We start from the raw sequence: 17,497 nt of genomic DNA, 5'->3' as shown, positions 1-17,497 counted from the left end.
GACCTTAGAAATTATGTAATTTGTAGCTGCATTCTGTTGCAATTGAGATCTGCTGGCTTCAGAGGAGGAAGGTTTTGCACCAAGTGCAGAACTGAGGGACTGTTGGAACCCTGGATGCTGAGATTTTTATACCAGACAGGTGACCAATATGGAAAGATCAGCCACAGCTTTTTACTCTTCCAGCTGAACCTTTTGGCTCTGGTTCTTCTCCTGAGTCTGTTTGCTTTGTGCTGTGTCAGTGGAAAACTGTCCCAGAGCTACTCCATGTGAGATGTCCCTGTACCAGGTCCGTGCTTCTCCTTGCATGATCTACAGCTTAAGGAGATTCCTCAAAAATCTCACTCACCTTGAAATTGGGCAACAATTTACTGGAAGTGCCAGGATTTGTCTCCCAGGATAACAAATATAATTTATATCTTCCGTCTTTTGCCTTTAGTTTACCAGCAGAAGGTGTGAAGATTTCAGGTCGTGACAAAATCTTTCAGGAAGACAATGGGGCGTGAAGTTTTGGCCCTGGGAGTCTGTTTGCTGTAATTGGATTGGTGGGAGAGAGTTTTGCTCCTGCAGTGCTTGTTTTCTGAAGAGAACTCTGTATATAGCAGATAAAAACGATTGTTCTTAAAATAGGAATTCCTATCTGGAAAAGTAAAAAATGCAATTCAATCTTCAGCTATTCAAATGCAGGTCAAATCAGAACATATTCAGAACTTTGTGGATAGAAAATAGTAAGTGCAGGGTCTCTATTATGCTAGAAATAATGTTCTCAAAGAAAAGAAAAATTGATTTCCATCTAAACACACAATACATGCTGCACATATTTTTAGTATTTGTGGGAACCTCAGGACTACTTGAAGCAAAAAAGTTAATGTAATTTTGTGGCTCATTTTAGGTTTATTTAGTTTGAGACAGACATACTGATCTTCAGTAGAAACTTCAGCGCTAAAACCAGTAAATAAGCGAATATATTTTTGGTAAATATTTTAAGAATTTCATCTGAGTTCTTCAGACCTCACCTCAACTCTTAGTATTGTTAGTATCCTAATAAAAATGTGTTTTCAATCTCCGGCATTCCAAGTTTGTAAGTAAATAATTCTGTCCTTGAACCAGAGTGCAGATTAATTACTAGCTGGACATAGTTTCTCTTAACCAGAGAATATGAAAGTTCTTAACAAAGGAAATATTCATTAATCTTGTGAGATGTTTTTTTTGGAGGACAGATATGTATTTCTGAGGGGAAAGAAACACTTACAAGGTTTAAACAAAGGGCCAAATTTTCTGTATACTTGTATATCACATGTTTCCCAAACAAGATGATATAATAGCTGTGTGTCCTTGTAATGTCAAGTGCAATGTCTGGCTACTATGAACCAGAATATTTATTTTGAGATATTAAAGGATTAAATATGTATTATCATGCCAAATCAGATGGTCCTGTTTTAACAAGATGCTTGAAAAAATCAATTGCTAACAGTCTGAAGAAAATGATTTAAAGAAAAACAATGAAAATATATAGTAAAGTAGACAGACATGCATCATTGATGGACTGTGTAATTAAAATGAGTAGCTTCCCTACAAGTAAGTTTAATCAATTTAGGAGGTGGATGGATAAAACCAGATGTATATATGGGTACCTTTATTAGATTTTCCTACTTTTTAAAAAATTTCACTTAGTGTGTTTTAGTCATGTTACTTTAGCATTAGGTGGAGCAATGTCAGTGTAGCTCTGGCTTGCTTGCCACATGAGGAATGTTGCTCCAGAATGTTGCTTTATCTGAGGGAATGACCTGGGTTCTCTTTAACTTTCTTTATTATTTAATTTTTATGAGGTATTATGGTGTGTTTGTATTATATATATGTTCCTTTGATCCAAAGAGTATCTGAATCTGTTATAGGCTGTAGGTGGCAAGTTTGGTTCAAAACCTTTAATTTTAGAGCACTACTTTGGTCATAGGAGTCCTCAGAGCAGTTTCTCTTATCAACAAAAGTTGTGAATGCTTCACAAATACTGAGGAACTTTTGAGCTGTAGACTAATCTGAATTTTTCCACTACTCATTTCTCAATGGAGTAAAACTAGATAATTCTCCTGTGTAATGGCAAACCTCACTTTTCATTTGAATTTAAAGGCCAGAAATTCCTTCTGATACAGAATAGTTAGAAAGATGCAAAAACTTTCTTGAACAGCTCTAAAGGTGGTACTTTGGATCAGATAAGTTCTAAAACATCACAGGTTGAAGAAACCTAAAAAAAAAAAAATAAAAAAAGGAAATTTTCAGGACTACTAAAGGCTCTAGATCCTAAAAGCTAAAATTATGAGAAAGGAAAAATGTCACAATAGGAAAGAGTAGAAATAAAGTGCCACTTAATAAAGTAAGACTTAATGAATGAGTTTGCCCCTGATTTATGTCCGCTAGAAGGGCTGTGCTTGACACTCCTTAACAACGCTGTTTGCCATAGAAGTATTTTTGTGTACAGTTGTGTATGGAGTACAATAAATATTTGGTCATTATGACTAGAGTCAACAGCAGAGTTCAGGGCCATGGGTGTTAGGAGAACAGTGTGAGGGCACGAGTGTTTGTGGATGCCATCAAGTGCTCACAATAACCAAGCCCACAAACCCAAATCTTTAACAATTACTGCAGGTAATGCTGAGCTACTGGGAGCAAATGCTTGAAATGAATTTCTTGCTGCCATCTTGTGTCTAAAGGCTAAATGGCAAGGAAATTTCTGGAGTTCCAAGTACTGATTTTACATTCAACATCAGGTTGTTCCTCTTATTTCTCTTAATGCCAAGGCATGGACAGAGGCTTGTCGTAAAATGAAATGTCCTAAAATGTCCTAAAATAAAGTTTTTCAAGGTTTGTTCTTATGAAGAATGGGAAAGTGCAATTTAGCTTACGTAGGAGATTTTGTGAATTCTTCGTGAGAAATATTTACTAGAGTGGCACTTCAGGTATTAAAAGTTGCTTTCCCCAAACGTATTCCCACCAGAACAGAATTATGAAGTGCCAGAAGAAATGATTAATAATATTACTTCCATGATAGACAGGGTGGAGCCTGTGTTTGCAATATTGGTCTCCCTATTAATTTTTTTCTTTAACCCATACATGGGACACATTCTAGCAGTGTTCTGTTGTGCTCCAGAAAGATCCCAAAGGGCTGTTACACTGATATATATAAAATCTAAAAGAACAACATTATAACCTACAATAGGGTGCTTTTCAGGAGTATCCACAAAACTTCGATGAAGATGACATTACCTGTTACATAATTTTTTATATTAATTGCTCTCATGGTTTTTTATTCAGTCCAACTATTCTTGTTCATGAACCTTAGCTTCCCTGTGTTTCCTTTCTTATATCCCATCCAAACTTTAACTACAAGTCCCATGCAAAATTTAACCCTTCCCCTTCTCAGCTGAACTGGAGCTTTTGGTTGATGTGAAGGGCTGTTACTCTGTGCTTCTTTACAGCAAAGCAGTGCCATTTCCATTTATTTGCTAGAAGGCCAGCTGTGAGAGACAAGCAGAAGCTGACTGCATCTGTGGCAGTTTTGGAGTTAGGAGTGCTTGCAGTAACTGCTGACTGCAATGATGATGAACCCACCCCGCAGAGACATTCACTGCAACAGCTTTATTGCAAACATCTGAGGAGACTCTGACCATATTTACCATGTAATGAATGAAGACAGTGGTAACAAGAAATTATTGAAGTATCAATACCAAATCAGTTCACCTGAGTAAGTGGGTTGGTGGGAAGACATTTCTAAAGCAGAAGAAAGGGATGATCTTACCACCCTCTGTGTTCCTAAGTCCATGCTAAACTTATCATCTAGATCATTCAGTTCTTCAGCAAATGCTTGATTTTCTTTCCAAGCTGTATCTCCCCTATCATGAGGTTTTTTTGTCAACAATGTATGACTATGCTGTTTTGGGTAATTGTCTGAAGATCCATATTTTCCCTGTTGTCTGCACACCCAAGCATCCTCAGTCCTTTTCTGATTAAAACATTTCAGCATAAGAATCTCTTCCTCCTCCCTGTCAAACAAGTAAACATCTTGGGGATTCTTGGCATGAAAAAAAAAATTGATTATATTAAAAGTAAAGACAGTCAATGAAACTTAAAGATTTTGGCTTAAATCAGTGATGGTTGAGGACTGTTGACTTTAATGAATTTCTGTCTGCAGAGATGGGAACTGGAATTATATAAGTGCAAAAAAATATCTCTTCATTCTGTAGGCTCTGGAAATACTGTTGGCGTAAACCACTGGAACAAACTACCCAGAAGTGAATTCTTTCTCTCTTGACATTTCTAAATAAGACAAAATGCCTTTATGGAGGATATATTTTGTTCAAACAGAAATTATATGGCTCAGTGCAAAAGTACCTGGATGAAACTCTGTGGCCTCTGTTATACAATCAGATGTCTTTTTGGATCTCAGATCTAGTGATCTTCAAAGTTTTCTTTGTCTTACTTGTTGCAGTCTCACGTTGTTGGTTATATTTCCTGCTTTTTAGCTAAGACTGTAGGCTTCTGGGGAGCCAAAGCTCTTCTGGAAAATTGCCTACAGAAGGACTGTAGAGAAGCTAGTATGTGGTTGAGGGCTACTGTCCCACTCTCGGTAATTCTGAATAGGTATTGACATTGAGTGACTGAAATAAGAAGTCATTCTCAAAAGAATATGGAAATTACTCTAACATGCTTAAGACATGTGGAATATATACATAAAACATATGTGAAATAGCAGACGTTCACTAGACATGGGCTGTTATTAGGGCTCAGTGCTGACTTGGTTTGAGGCGACTTTCAGGTTCTGCTTCTCAAAAGCTATTTGCATTTTTAAAGTTGTGTTTGTTTTTTTGTTTGTGTTTGTTTTTTGGTTTTTTTTTTTTTTTTTTTTTTTTTTCAATTTGCAGCTTCAGTCACACAGTACAGAGTCAGGTAATATTTGATTCTGAATTTATAACTTATCCTTAGAACTCTGAACTTTGGACATTCACATATTTTTTGGAGTGAAAAGCTGGCATAGAAGAAAACAATCTCCTGAAAAAAATGTCTGGACTTGAAATCCATTCTCAAATTGGATCAGTTTAGCATTGGCAGGTGGCCATTGGTAATCAATCTTCTGATGAAACAGGGATAGACTGGCTCCTTTCCTTGGGTTAAATAACTCAAACCAAGATTTGATATCAGTCCTTGGTGCATAAGTATCAATCTGTAAATAGAGTTGGCCACATTTCTACAAGGAGATATTTTGACAAATACAGCATTGTCTGCTGATCTAAATAGAATTGAGGGGAAGGGCAGAATTTACATTTCAGCTGACCTTAAGGAAAGAATTTATGTCACACAGGATACAGATAACTTAATGCTCCAGAAATGCACTTGCTAGGGATGCACTTTCTGATTAAAGATTGTCATGGAGTACAAATAGAGACAGCTAGATGCCCTAGGGCATGTATTCTTAACTGATATAATTTCAGCATAGTGAGGTAAACACTTTGCTAATGTAATACTTAGATGTGTCCTCTGTCATAATAGAGTACAAAATCCTAAACTTTTGTGCTGAACTGTGGGGGCTGTTATTATTACATTTTAATGTATTTCAGAAAAAAACCTCAGTGACCTAAGAGGAACTGTAATATGCTAAACAATCATGTTTTAAAAGCAGTACATAATAAACACAGTTTCCATACAAACTCAAATCCATGGGAACTCACAAGATTTTTAGTGACATTATGACTGACATATAATAGCAATAATAATAGTTTCTGTGTCACCCTTATGCATGCTGTACGTGTTTTGATTTCTTGATACTGTTTTTCAGAATGAAATCTGGAATGTATTTCTTCATTTAAGAAATGAATGAGTACTCTTTGTATACTCTTCCTTGAATTTCTGCAAATTCATTCTTATTATTCACAGAAAATTTCCTTAAAAAGAAGTACAGACTAAAAAGTTTGAGATTCATTTGTAATTAATCCCAAAGGATTAATTCTTGGAAATTTTCTTGCTGCAGGTTCCAGCTTTAATACAGGCCAGACCAGTAGTGAAAGTCTTTTAGAGCTGGTAAGAAAATATCAGATGTTCTGGTAAGAAATTGGACACATCGGATCATGGAACCATGATCACCCTGCAGTGAGGTTGACGTTTTCTAATCTCCTTTTACTAATCTGAGCTAGGGTGACTTGACAACATCCCAGTATTTGGTTCCTACTCATGATGGATAACTCCTGATATCTAGGTTGCACTCAGTAAGCTGGCAATCCCTCTTCCCTCTGCTAGAATCTGCATGATATCACAATTTGCAACCTGTGTTGCAGTGCTGATTTTTTTGCTGTGCCCAAGGCAGGCAGGAGTGAGAAAACCCTTGAAGGTTGTCCAGCCTGCTAGGAGAGGATGGACTGATTAATCTCTAGTATTGGGAGCTGTTCTGGAATATGATCTTCTGGCCCAGTCAAGCCTCTTGCAAAGGTAAATGTTCCTGTTTGCCTGCTTACAATTTCTTCTCTCTCTACCTTATGTGTGTAGATGGTTCTATCTGGAGTATTTATCTACATTAGTGACATATTTATTAATAATTGTGTAGCGTGTTTTTCCTCAGTGTTGTATTTAAGGAATGCATAAGGATCGCTTGTATGCCTGTCCATCCACAGCAGTGCACAAAGTCCTATGTTGCTCTTCAGATAATGGACCTTACCTGACTTGTAAACCAGTTCTTTAACAGAATAACAGAATTGATTCTCAAATATAATATAATTTTGAATTCTTTGTCTCCTAATGGGGTGATTTCCTTTGAGACTTGCCCTTAAAGAGAAATCCTTTGCTTTCTCAGTGTGACAGAGCCATTTGATAATATGTGTCACTGGAAATAAACATCATGTATTTTATTGGTGTTTCTACACATTTAACTGTGGAGGAGGTGAGGTCAGACATTGAATATGCAAGGCAACAATTGGCAATGTAATGTACAGCATTTGCTTGGTGTCCAGCCAAGGATTTGCAATGCTTTTAAAATGGTACAGTACATAGCAAGTATTTGATGTGCCAAACCACAGAAAATGGTTGATGATGCTTATGGAGTGGAAGATACTCTGTAAGTAGTCCCTGTAGTGTATTTACTATACTGTACATTTTGCACATGCTATTTGTTATATTGCTTGTTTGTAGTAATTTTTTTTTCTGATAGCATATATTATCATGATCAGAGACCCACTGGGAGAATTTTACTTATCATGCAATAGGAATTGTGCTTCTTACTACCTCCTTCTTCCATAAAATAATTTTCAGTAATGGACAATGGTGAAGCATTTTATTACTATATAGAAGAGTGTATTGGAAGCAAAATTAGATGTAACAATATCAAAAAACCCCAAACAGCCCAAACAAAAAATCCAGAGTAACACCCCAGACACAAAGAGAATTGTAGTCTTCAGGGAAAGGGAAAAAACATCAGGGAAAGCTGATGTTTTAAACATCTTTTATTCTCCATAAATTAGCTTTCTTATTTCTCCATTCATTTTTCACCCCCGTCCCGTCCCATCCCATCCCATCCCATCCCATCCCATCCCATCCCATCCCATCCCATCCCATCCCATCCCATCCCATCCCATCCCATCCCATCCCCACATTTCCTTTGTATTGACCTTTCTCATCCTGACATGTCTACAGTTCAGTGTCCTGCTGCCATGAAGAGATGATCTGGCTAGATGTGAGCTCACCAACGCACTTGCCATGAGCAATGCCAGAGCCCAGCATATGCTGGACACCCTGGGGGTGGGAATGCAACTGTTGTGCTTCTAATAATGTCCACACTGGATGCTCCATCAGAATGGTGTGAAAACATCTGAAAGCTTCCAAGGGGCTGCCAGTGTGCTTTGTTGTCCAAATTTGTCAGATCCCTGGGACAAGAGGTGACTTGGCTTTTGTTTTGTCTGTGGCCAGACACCCTGGAGCAGAACTGAGTGCTTGCCATATACATCTGATCCTCCATAAAAATTCAGTGAGAAATCCGAAATTTTGCAATTTTTTCCCCTGTAATTCATCCTGAATGATCCCTTAAGTTCTGTTCTGTTTTCACTTGCACTAGTAGACCTAAGCAAATCAGTTGAATTCTATTACAGGGGAGCTAATGTGTTTTTAATGTTACCCTCAAAACCAATTGAAACAAAATAAAAGAAGTTTGGTGTTGCCTGATTTGAATTATTACAGAAATATCTAAGGGCTACATATGGGTTAGTTTTCAGTATGAAAAAAACCTACAGGACTGAGACTTCTGTCCTTCAAGTTTTTAGGCAACTACTTACCTTTAACCATGTGAGTGTCCAGTTTGAAGGTGGAATTCTTGCTTAATATTAAACACTTATTGTAGGAGTTTGTCAGGCCGAAGTCTGCAACTTCCTTCTCTATGGTTTACTCCATGTGTTTGCTAGGCAACTTAGCAATGCACCTTTATTCTGTTTGCATCAGCTATGGATCCATTTCCCTCTGTTAGTGGAAATCCACATTTGGCATTTTCAGAGATGTCTGAGCCAAATTCAAACCTCAGTGTTTGGATATAGGGTGATGGTAGACATATGTCTTGTCAGTTCCCCAGTTTTGTTATTTTTTAAAATGTATTTGATTATGTACTGGGCTTATATAGTGAAAACAAAACTTTCATTAGTCTGGTTTGGGAGGGACTGTGGTTGAAAATGGGAAAGAGAAAAGGATCATGGGGAGGGAGGCAGGGAAGGTTGAGGGAAGACAACCAACCAATGGTGCTACAGCCAGTGAGGGAAAAAGTCTGGAACAGCATTGCAGAGATTGTTCAAGGGCTGGGTCTCTCCAGCTCCTTTGGCGAAGTGAACTGGTGGTGCAGATGTGCTTCTGAGTTTAGGCTGCAGGTTTCTTTGTGCCTGTGTATGAGGCACCCTGAGCAAGGAGCTTTGGAAGACTGAGAATCCTGGAGCAGTACCTTTTCAAGGCTCCTTTCCTCTTGTGCTTGCAACTTCCCTGTGGTCAGAAGAGGATACATGATCCCTGCTGTAGCTGGGCTCCTCTGTTGTTAGGGAGCTAGAAGGATCAAACTGAATGGGAAATAGTACGTTAAAGACTGCATTTTAGTTTAAATTAAAATTATTTCATTTTGATACAAAGTTTATTATAGATTTGATGGCACCATGGGACCTGATCAATGGACAGCCAGGGGTGAGGAAAGCCTGTCCATATTTGTCTTTGCTAAAGACAGAACTGAAACACTGAGTAATTGCAATATGTGGATCTTAGCCCAACAGGCTTGGACAGAGTGGCTGACCAGTCACATCTGTTCTGTGCCTTCTCCACAATACCTCTTCTGAGGTTAGGAGAAGTAATGAACTTAAACCAAAATGGATTATTTATGGTGATATGCAGAGCATGAAAGGAAAGTAGGTTGCGGTTTTCCTGAGCCTCAAAAAACAGAGAAACTAAACTGAAGGTGAAATCTCTCTCTCTGAAGATAAAGGGCAAGATTCTCAATTGATGTACATCCCTGCAACTTGGCATCAGTGAAGCTATGTTGATTTACACCAGCTGAAAAATCTGGAAGGGAACAATGCACTTTTTGTTTAATTTTTATGTGATCGTCAGACCATCCGTCACATTCAGTTGAAGAGGAATAACATTTGGTAGATGTTTAGTCTTGATTTTTTTTTCCCCTGAAATGGGAAGTGAATTAAATGAAGACAGAATAAGGCATTTTTATTATTTGAGCTAGCTGAACAGTCTGAAAAATATTAAATTTTAAAAAATCATCAAATAAAGTATTTGACATCATAGCAAAATACAGTTAAATTAATTACTTCTTAAAAGAATTGTTAATAGGAATTTAGAGAAATCAGTTGTGCTGGACATGACTGGATTTGCAAAGAGTTGGCTGTATGAAACTGTCTGGCTAATCCATCTCTTTCACAGCATATGTTATATAGCCCCTGCCTGTTGCACATGTATCATCCACTGGCATCACTCAGTGCTGAATGTCATCAGAGGACCCAAAGTACAAAAATTATCAGTTCTGTTTTAGGGACTGGAATGAGATTTGGACAGGTGTCTGTGTCTAACTGCTGAGCTCATTTTGCTGCAGTGGTGGAAGCCGTGCATGTGTAGCTGTGTGCCCTTTGCAAAGAGCTTGCCCTGAAAGGAGGGTCGTGCAATGGTGGCTTACTCAGACAGAGGCACTGTGCCAAGGCATCAGAAATGATCTATGGACTAAGGTCCCAGCTCACCCAGAGGAATAAGTAAGGGGCTGCTTTCAGTTTCTGCCTAAGCCTTTGTCAAAGGTGATAGGGATGAACAGGCACTGCCAAACTGCTCTCTGTCTCCTGCAAACAGCATTGAAGACCTGGCAGACTTTTTGTCCATCACTAGACATGCATCAGGTTTGGCACAGACCAGGAAAGGATTGGTGCAGCAAAAGTTTTGGAGCAGGTAATTTCCTTGTTTCATTGAATTGAAACTCTGGGAGTTCCCATCTGGGACTTGTTCCGCTGCTGGGGAATACATATATTAAATTGCCATTATTCCAGCCTGATGCTAGGTTACAGTCCAACATTTATTACCTTTAAAAAAATAGTTTTTTAGGGTGCTGCATTTTAATATGGAAAAAATATTCCTCATGTATTATTTTCAAGGCTACCAGCAAAGCTGTGCAAACCACCCTTGCAGTCAATGTAAATAGTAGTGTGGGAAATATACTTCCTCTTTCACAGGCACTTTTGTAATTTCTAATAATGATAATGTGCATCCAAAACCAGAAAGGAATACAAGTATGTGGTGTTTTCAGTAAGGCATGTATTAAAAATCCCCAAATCTGATCTGGGAGAGTCTCAGTGGATTTGGAAACACTGAAAAAGCCAGGCAGCATGGCTAGGACAAAGAGCTGGGGAGTCCAGGAACAGACCGCCTTGCTACTTAGCAAGGCAGGTGGGGCGGGGTAATAGTGAACCATCCACCAACCAGCCTTGATATCAGGGGATTCTCAATCTGAAACAAATTTACCTCTGTGAACATGAGGTTAACCCAGTGTGAACTTAGTAGGAGAGGAAATGCCAATGAGCACAAACCCCTTTTCTTCAGCACAGGGAACTGATGTTAGAAAAACAAGGAGATTTTCTGGCAAATTGCTTCTTGAAGAAAATGGAGGAGAAATGTTCTTCTCTGGCTTCTTATAATGGGTGAGCAAAATTTTATTGTACACTTTATTTGACCTACAAACTGCATGTGTGCAAGTGTGGAAGGCAATTTAATGTTATGCCCTTTACCAAGAGAGGCAGTTCATCTGGGTTGAGAGTGGAGAGTTTCTTCATGTAATATAGCAGCTGAAGTGAGTGAATATTATGTGGGTTGTGCTGGTACACATTAGTACACCAAATGTTGCTCACACAGCTTTAGAGGTGTTCAGTCTAATTCAGTGGCTGCCCAACAGGTTTAGTGCCAGAGACCTATATAAGAATATCCTGCTCTTGGACACATAGTTCCTGAAAACATAAATCCCTGTGTGTGGTTACTGCACAAGCAGCATCTGACTCATTGCTTCGCAAAGCATTTTTAGTTGCTTGGGAAACATGAGGATATGCACTATACAAACCCAGTAACTGCAGTACTCCTGTAGCAGTCTACAATCTTGGAGCTGTCAAGAAAACTTTGCTCTCTGTTACCCACACCACGGCCACTAGGAACTTGATGTGATGACCCACAGCGAGCCCTGTATCTCCAGCCACTCTGAATCCACCCCCTTGGTGTTCCAGCTGTTGGGGAGCCCTCAAGAGGTGTTAGTAGCACAGTCCACATCTATTGCACAGTTTTCTTTCCATACAGCAGGGGGTAGTAAAATACTCAGAGACTACATGTGCAAGAAAAGAGCATCAAATAGTAGAGCAACTGAATGGAAAACAAACAAAATGTCTATTTTTAAACTGAACTAAATCCATATAATTTTCAATAGGGAACCTTTTGAGTTCTTGTAAAACAAGTTCCTTAAGGGCTTGAATGATGCTATTTAAATGTGTAATGACTTGGCCTGTTAAAAACCCAACATATTGATTGCTGCACTTTGAGGATGAAAGTATTAAACATTTTAATCGTGCTGTGCATGTTTAGGATGCAAACAAAAGTCCTCCTTGTGAACCTGCCAATTAAAGTAGCTGCCAATAGGGAAAGGAGACATGCCTGTGGCTTTCTTTGGGTTAGCTGAGGTCATGGCTACAACAAATGCAAAGGTTCTTAAAGAAGTTTGGCATCTGAATGCATGAAAATCCCAAGCAATACTCCTCTCTTTCTATTAAAGATTTTGGAGCTGTTTTGGACCGACAACAGTGTTTACAGAACAAGATCAAGGCTTTTTTTCCCCTTGTATTATTAAGAAATAGACAACACTTAAGAATGCAATAGACAGTCTGAGATGTTAGTGCTAGAAACCCAGTTACAGGACTGCTCTTCAGCTTCAGAATACTGTACATGATCATTATACAGTCCAACAGGGAGCTCATAAACCATCGAGAAACCCAAGGGAAGCTGGGGGAAATAGTTATGTACTTGTAGTCAAGGAGTGGCTTAGAACTTCACTTAGAGTTTTGAAGTAACAATTTAATTTCTATTAAATCATTGCCTTCATATTTCTATAGTACCATTTAGAAGTACACAGAGTAACATCACATTTCTCTTCCAAACAGTGCAGAAAACAAATCAAACTTCTTATTTCCTTAAGGATTTCATAGACATGCATAACCTGTGAAGTTGGTTTCTAGTCACGTTCTTACACCGATTTAGCCTGATAAGATTTAAATCCCAACACACCTATTCCAGTATATGTTAAGAGCAATCTGAATGACAAACACCCAAGGTACACTGGTGTAGAGAGCTGTGAAGAGCTGAGTCTGGCTCACTGTTCTCTATTGCAAGAGGAAAGCTGTACTTAAATCCATGTAGGACATGGGACGTGTTTATTTTACATTTCTGCAAATGTTTTAAAATTTACATCTAAATTTTTGTCTGTATTTTTGTCTCAGCTGATGTGGCTTCAAAGGAAGATTCTGAGGAAGACACAGAAGCCCTTTGGTGAATGTATACTGAATTTGTGTTATATAATGATTTGAATTTTATTGGTAACTATTACTAACAATTCTGAAGTTTAAAAAAACAAACTGTAAGCCAAATTGACTTTATTTTCAAGAATATCCAGCTATCACTCACATATCCTTGCCAAATGTGTCATTTCTCTTAGCAACAGTTTAGATGATTTTAACAAGTATTTTTAACCTGTAAAAGAAAGTCAAAGAGCTCACTTCTGAAATCTGAAGTTCTGTGCAGACACCTAAGGGCTGAATTCAGTGATAAATTGCTTCCACTCCTGACAAGACCATAGAAGCTTTTCTTGCAGGGAATGCTTAGTAATCCAGTGTAAGTGGTTTGGATGGATTTTTGTCTTTCCAATTGAATCTGGCTTTACTTTCTTTCTAATATTATAAATTATTGTATGTGTAATAAAACATATGCACCTCCTGAGAAAAATGTCAATTCTACAGAGAAAGAGGCTGATTCAAAGATAACATTGGCTATAGATGTATTTATCTGTAATTTATCCACACTTTAAATTATCACCTAGGTTATCTTGGAGCAATGGCATCTTGGTAGCCATGGTTTTACATAAAATGTCCAAAATTTCACTTGCAGTTTTGCCTGCAGACAATTTGTATTGCAGTCTTTAATGCTCTTTTAGATCCTTCTAAAAACAGATATTTCTGGAATGACAGATGCATTGGAGATAGTTAGCTGATATTAACCCGTCAAAGTAAAAAACTATCCAGTCTTTTGCATCCACCTTGTCAGTGGTTTCTGTCATCCCTGTGGGTTGTATAATGCAGAGTGATGTGGCAACAGCTGAATCTGGTTGAATGTGTGCCAGAACCACAAATATGTTGCTGAATATAATGTACCTTTTTTCCATCTAATGAGCAAAAGCACAGATGATACACAGGGGTTCTCACATCCCACTCTATCTCTCATTCCCATCTTTGGATTGCCTACCAAGTGCTCCAAGTGCAAACTAACCTCTGAATTTGATATACCAGATGCTGCTATCTCATTTAAACTTGTGTCTTTTAAAGACATATTAATACTTAACAATATCAGTTAAATAATCTCTTTACTTTTAACATTTACTTATTTAATCTCTTTACTCTTAACATTTATTTAATCAGATGGGTCAGGCATACCTGCAATGAAATCACATTCTTAGTGTCCCCTTCTAAACCTTCTACAGCATCCTGTCCTCTTCAAGGCTCTCTTTTAGATGCTGAGTTCCATGAGGCAAGCATTATTTATTGCTTGTTCAGTGTTAAACACTCTTTCACTGTTTTAAGTTTAGTTATAAACTTCCAAAAATGTACTTATAATGAGTTTTAAATGACCCACTGTCGTACTATTGTTCTTTAACTGTTTTTTGATCTTTTGAAGGAATCCTTTTAATACCACTGTGGTTTAATTCACCAGTTCTTGAACTTTATTCTGGATTAATAATTTTCTAACAGTAGGTTTGGATTTAAATTTAAAACAACTTTTCAAAAGGTCATCTTATAATGAGATACTTGTGTGGCCATTAAGAATGAAAGAGGTAATGGATATGTTCAGTTGTTCCAGAAGGCTCGTGGTACAGGTAATCTATAGGTTAGATTTGAAATGTAAAAAAAAAAAAAAAAAAAAAGGAGAAGGCTTAAGAACCTATTTTTGTGTCATATCCACATGACTGGCAGGAATAAGAGTGTTGATATCACTGGGGGTGAATATCTTTAATTTTTTGCTTAGGAACTGGGGAAAGAGAAGGTATCAGAAAGGAAGGCTGTAGCAAGTCTGATTTTTGCTGGATTTGGAAGAGTTCAGAAGGAAGCTAGGGTAGTCATAAGCAAATATTTTATTTTCAGTATTCCTGGACACATCTTCCATTTAAGGAAGGCTTGGGATAAAGCTGGGGAACTGGAAAAAAACATGTCAGAGAGAGTACTATGGCGTAGGCAGGAGCATATGCTTCATATTAGGTATTCCAGTACAGATTCTTCCTCTCTCTACAGTACATGATAATTTTAGGGCTAGGACTGGAATCAGGTTTTCATAAAAAAAGGTAGAAAGCCTTTTTATTCTTGCATTCTGCAAGACTGGCAGAGATAGGATGAAAGTTTGCATAATTGGGAACAAATGCCTTATAATTTGATTTACTATACAAATTGGTCACTTCTAGTTAAAAAAAAAGAGAAAGAAAATTAGGCTTAGGTTTAGTGTGGCATTATGATATAAAAGAGGGAATCTTCTTCTGCCAAGCTCACTGTTGGATTTTTTAGGATCAACAAAGTTTAGAAACAATGTTGTTTTGTAATGAATCTCAATTTTTCTTAATGAGATGTTCACTCAGTTTAATTTTTTTTTTTTTTTTTTTTTTTGGCTTAAAAGTAGAATTTAAGAAGAAATTACCCATTGAGCCTAGCTTGTCACTGGGTCTGGAATAGCTTTAGTGGTAGGAATGCATCATGCAGGGCATCATGAAGGGTGAATGCTGTTATTCCAATACCTTATGGAATACCTTGTTCACCCGAGTGGGAAGGGTGCCTATTTGGAGAGACTGTTGGTAACCATACAGTTACTCTCTTTAATGCACTTTAGCTGCAAGAACTAGTTCACTGTCCATATAATAAGTAGGATTATGGTTGGGGTTTATATCATATCTGGGAAGGAAAAGGTTTGACCTGGAAGTGTAGGATGACAAGTTATATCACTAGCTGATATTTCATGTTTAGACATTCCTGCAAGGATTAGTTCTACAGTTGCTTCTCAGGCTCAGTTAATTTGAGTGTAGAAAATAAGTCTTGAAGAAGTCAAGGTCCTATTGCATTCTTTATGTTCACAAGTGATAATATCCATTTCTCCACATGCCATTAATTTGTGCTGGGTTTCACTCTAGCTGTTGGTTACATGGTTATAACCATAATCTTGTGATTGTGTAAGCAGTGGGAAGCTCAAATGCACATTGTATCCAAGAAGTTATTAAACTTCATAGTTATGTAGAAGTGCTTACAAAAGAAGTTGTTAATAATGAACAGCAATATATGATGTTCACCCAAGGATTCTAGAGAAGCTTGGAAGCTGGATTACTGTAAATAACTGTTTTGAAGAACCAGTGAAGAGGAATTGATATTGTTGGCAGATAGTCAATATAGATTTTTAAGGGTAGGTCATGCCTTACAAATGTAGTAACAGTCTTCTGAGAAGTCAACAAGCTTGTGGATAAAGGAATAATGATAGATTTAACCTATTAGGTTATATCTTTTAAAGAACCTAAGTCAGAGGATAAATGAAAGAGACAGAAGTCAGCAATAAATAGTCAGTTTTCACAGCAAAAGGTGATTACCAGTGAAGTATCCATGGGATTTGTCCTGGAGCCTCCAATGTTCCCAATATTAATAAATGGTCTAGAAATGAGTAGGAGAAATTTTTGAGGTATCTTAGTTTGCTGACAATACTAAGTTATTCTGAATAGAATGATAGAATCATAGAATAGTTTTGATTGAAAGTGACCACTAAAGATCATCCTGTTCAAACTCTCTACAATGGGAGAGGCATCTTCAGCTTAATCAGATTGCTCAGAGACACATCCAACCTGACCTCAAATGGGAAAGTTGTTCCAGTGTTTCACCATCCTTATTGTAAAAAAAATCTTCCTTGTATCTACTGTAAATCTACTCTCTTTTAAGTTTAAAACAAATGCCCTTTGTCCTAAGTCAACAAGCCCTACTACAATGTTTGTCTCCATCTTTAAGTCATCTTTAAGTACTGAAAGATTGCAATAAGTCTCCCCAGAGTTTTCTCTTCTACAGACTGAAAAACTCCAAGTCTCTCAGCCTGTCTTCATAGCAGAGGTGTTCCATCCTTGCAATCATCTTTGTGGCCTTCCTCTGGACATGCTCCAGCAGCTCCATGTCCTTCCTGTGCTGAGGATCATACACCTGGATGCAGTGTTCCAGGTGGGGTCTCACCTGAGCAGAGCAGAGGGGCAGAATCCCCTCCCTCCCCTGCTGCCCCTGGTGCTATGGATGCAGCCCCACACACAGGTGGTTTCTGGGCTGCCAGGGCCCATGGCTGGGTCATGTCCAGCCTCTCATCCACCAGCACCCCAAAGCCTTCTCAGCAGGGCTGCTCTGCATCTGTTCATCCCCAGCCTGGGTTGATACCAGAGCTGCCTGGACCCTGGTGCAGCACCAGCACTTGGCCTTTTTGGGGTTAATGAGCTTGGCACAGGCCCCCTTTTCAAACTTGTCCAAATTCCTCTGGATGGCATTCCATCCCTCAGGCATGTCAACTGCACCATACAACTTGGTGGTGTCTGTAAATTTTCTTAGGGTGAGCTCAGTCCCACTGTTTCTGCCTTTGCTGAAGATCTCAAACAGTACTTTTCCCAGTACAAACCTGTGGGTCTCAGATTCAGTCAAAGGAAGAA

At 38.2% G+C, this 17,497-nt stretch overlaps 1 long non-coding RNA gene across 1 annotated transcript in view; it reads left to right on the top strand.

The window, feature by feature from the left end:
* Positions 1 to 17,497, top strand: part of LOC144246470 (uncharacterized) — a 73,479-nt gene that overhangs the window by 34,389 nt on the left and 21,593 nt on the right. The window contains exon 3 of the long non-coding RNA XR_014955767.1: positions 1 to 17,497. This exon is cut by the window's left edge and continues 14,761 nt beyond it; it is cut by the window's right edge and continues 21,593 nt beyond it. This is a non-coding gene — a long non-coding RNA (uncharacterized LOC144246470).

Source organism: Lonchura striata, chromosome 5 (genome assembly GCF_050655825.1).
Source record: "Lonchura striata isolate lonStrDom1 chromosome 5, ASM5065582v1, whole genome shotgun sequence".
Classification (NCBI taxonomy): domain Eukaryota; kingdom Metazoa; phylum Chordata; class Aves; order Passeriformes; family Estrildidae; genus Lonchura; species Lonchura striata.
Note: the sequence above shows the minus strand (reverse complement) of the source record. Positions and strands in the feature narration are given on the sequence as shown.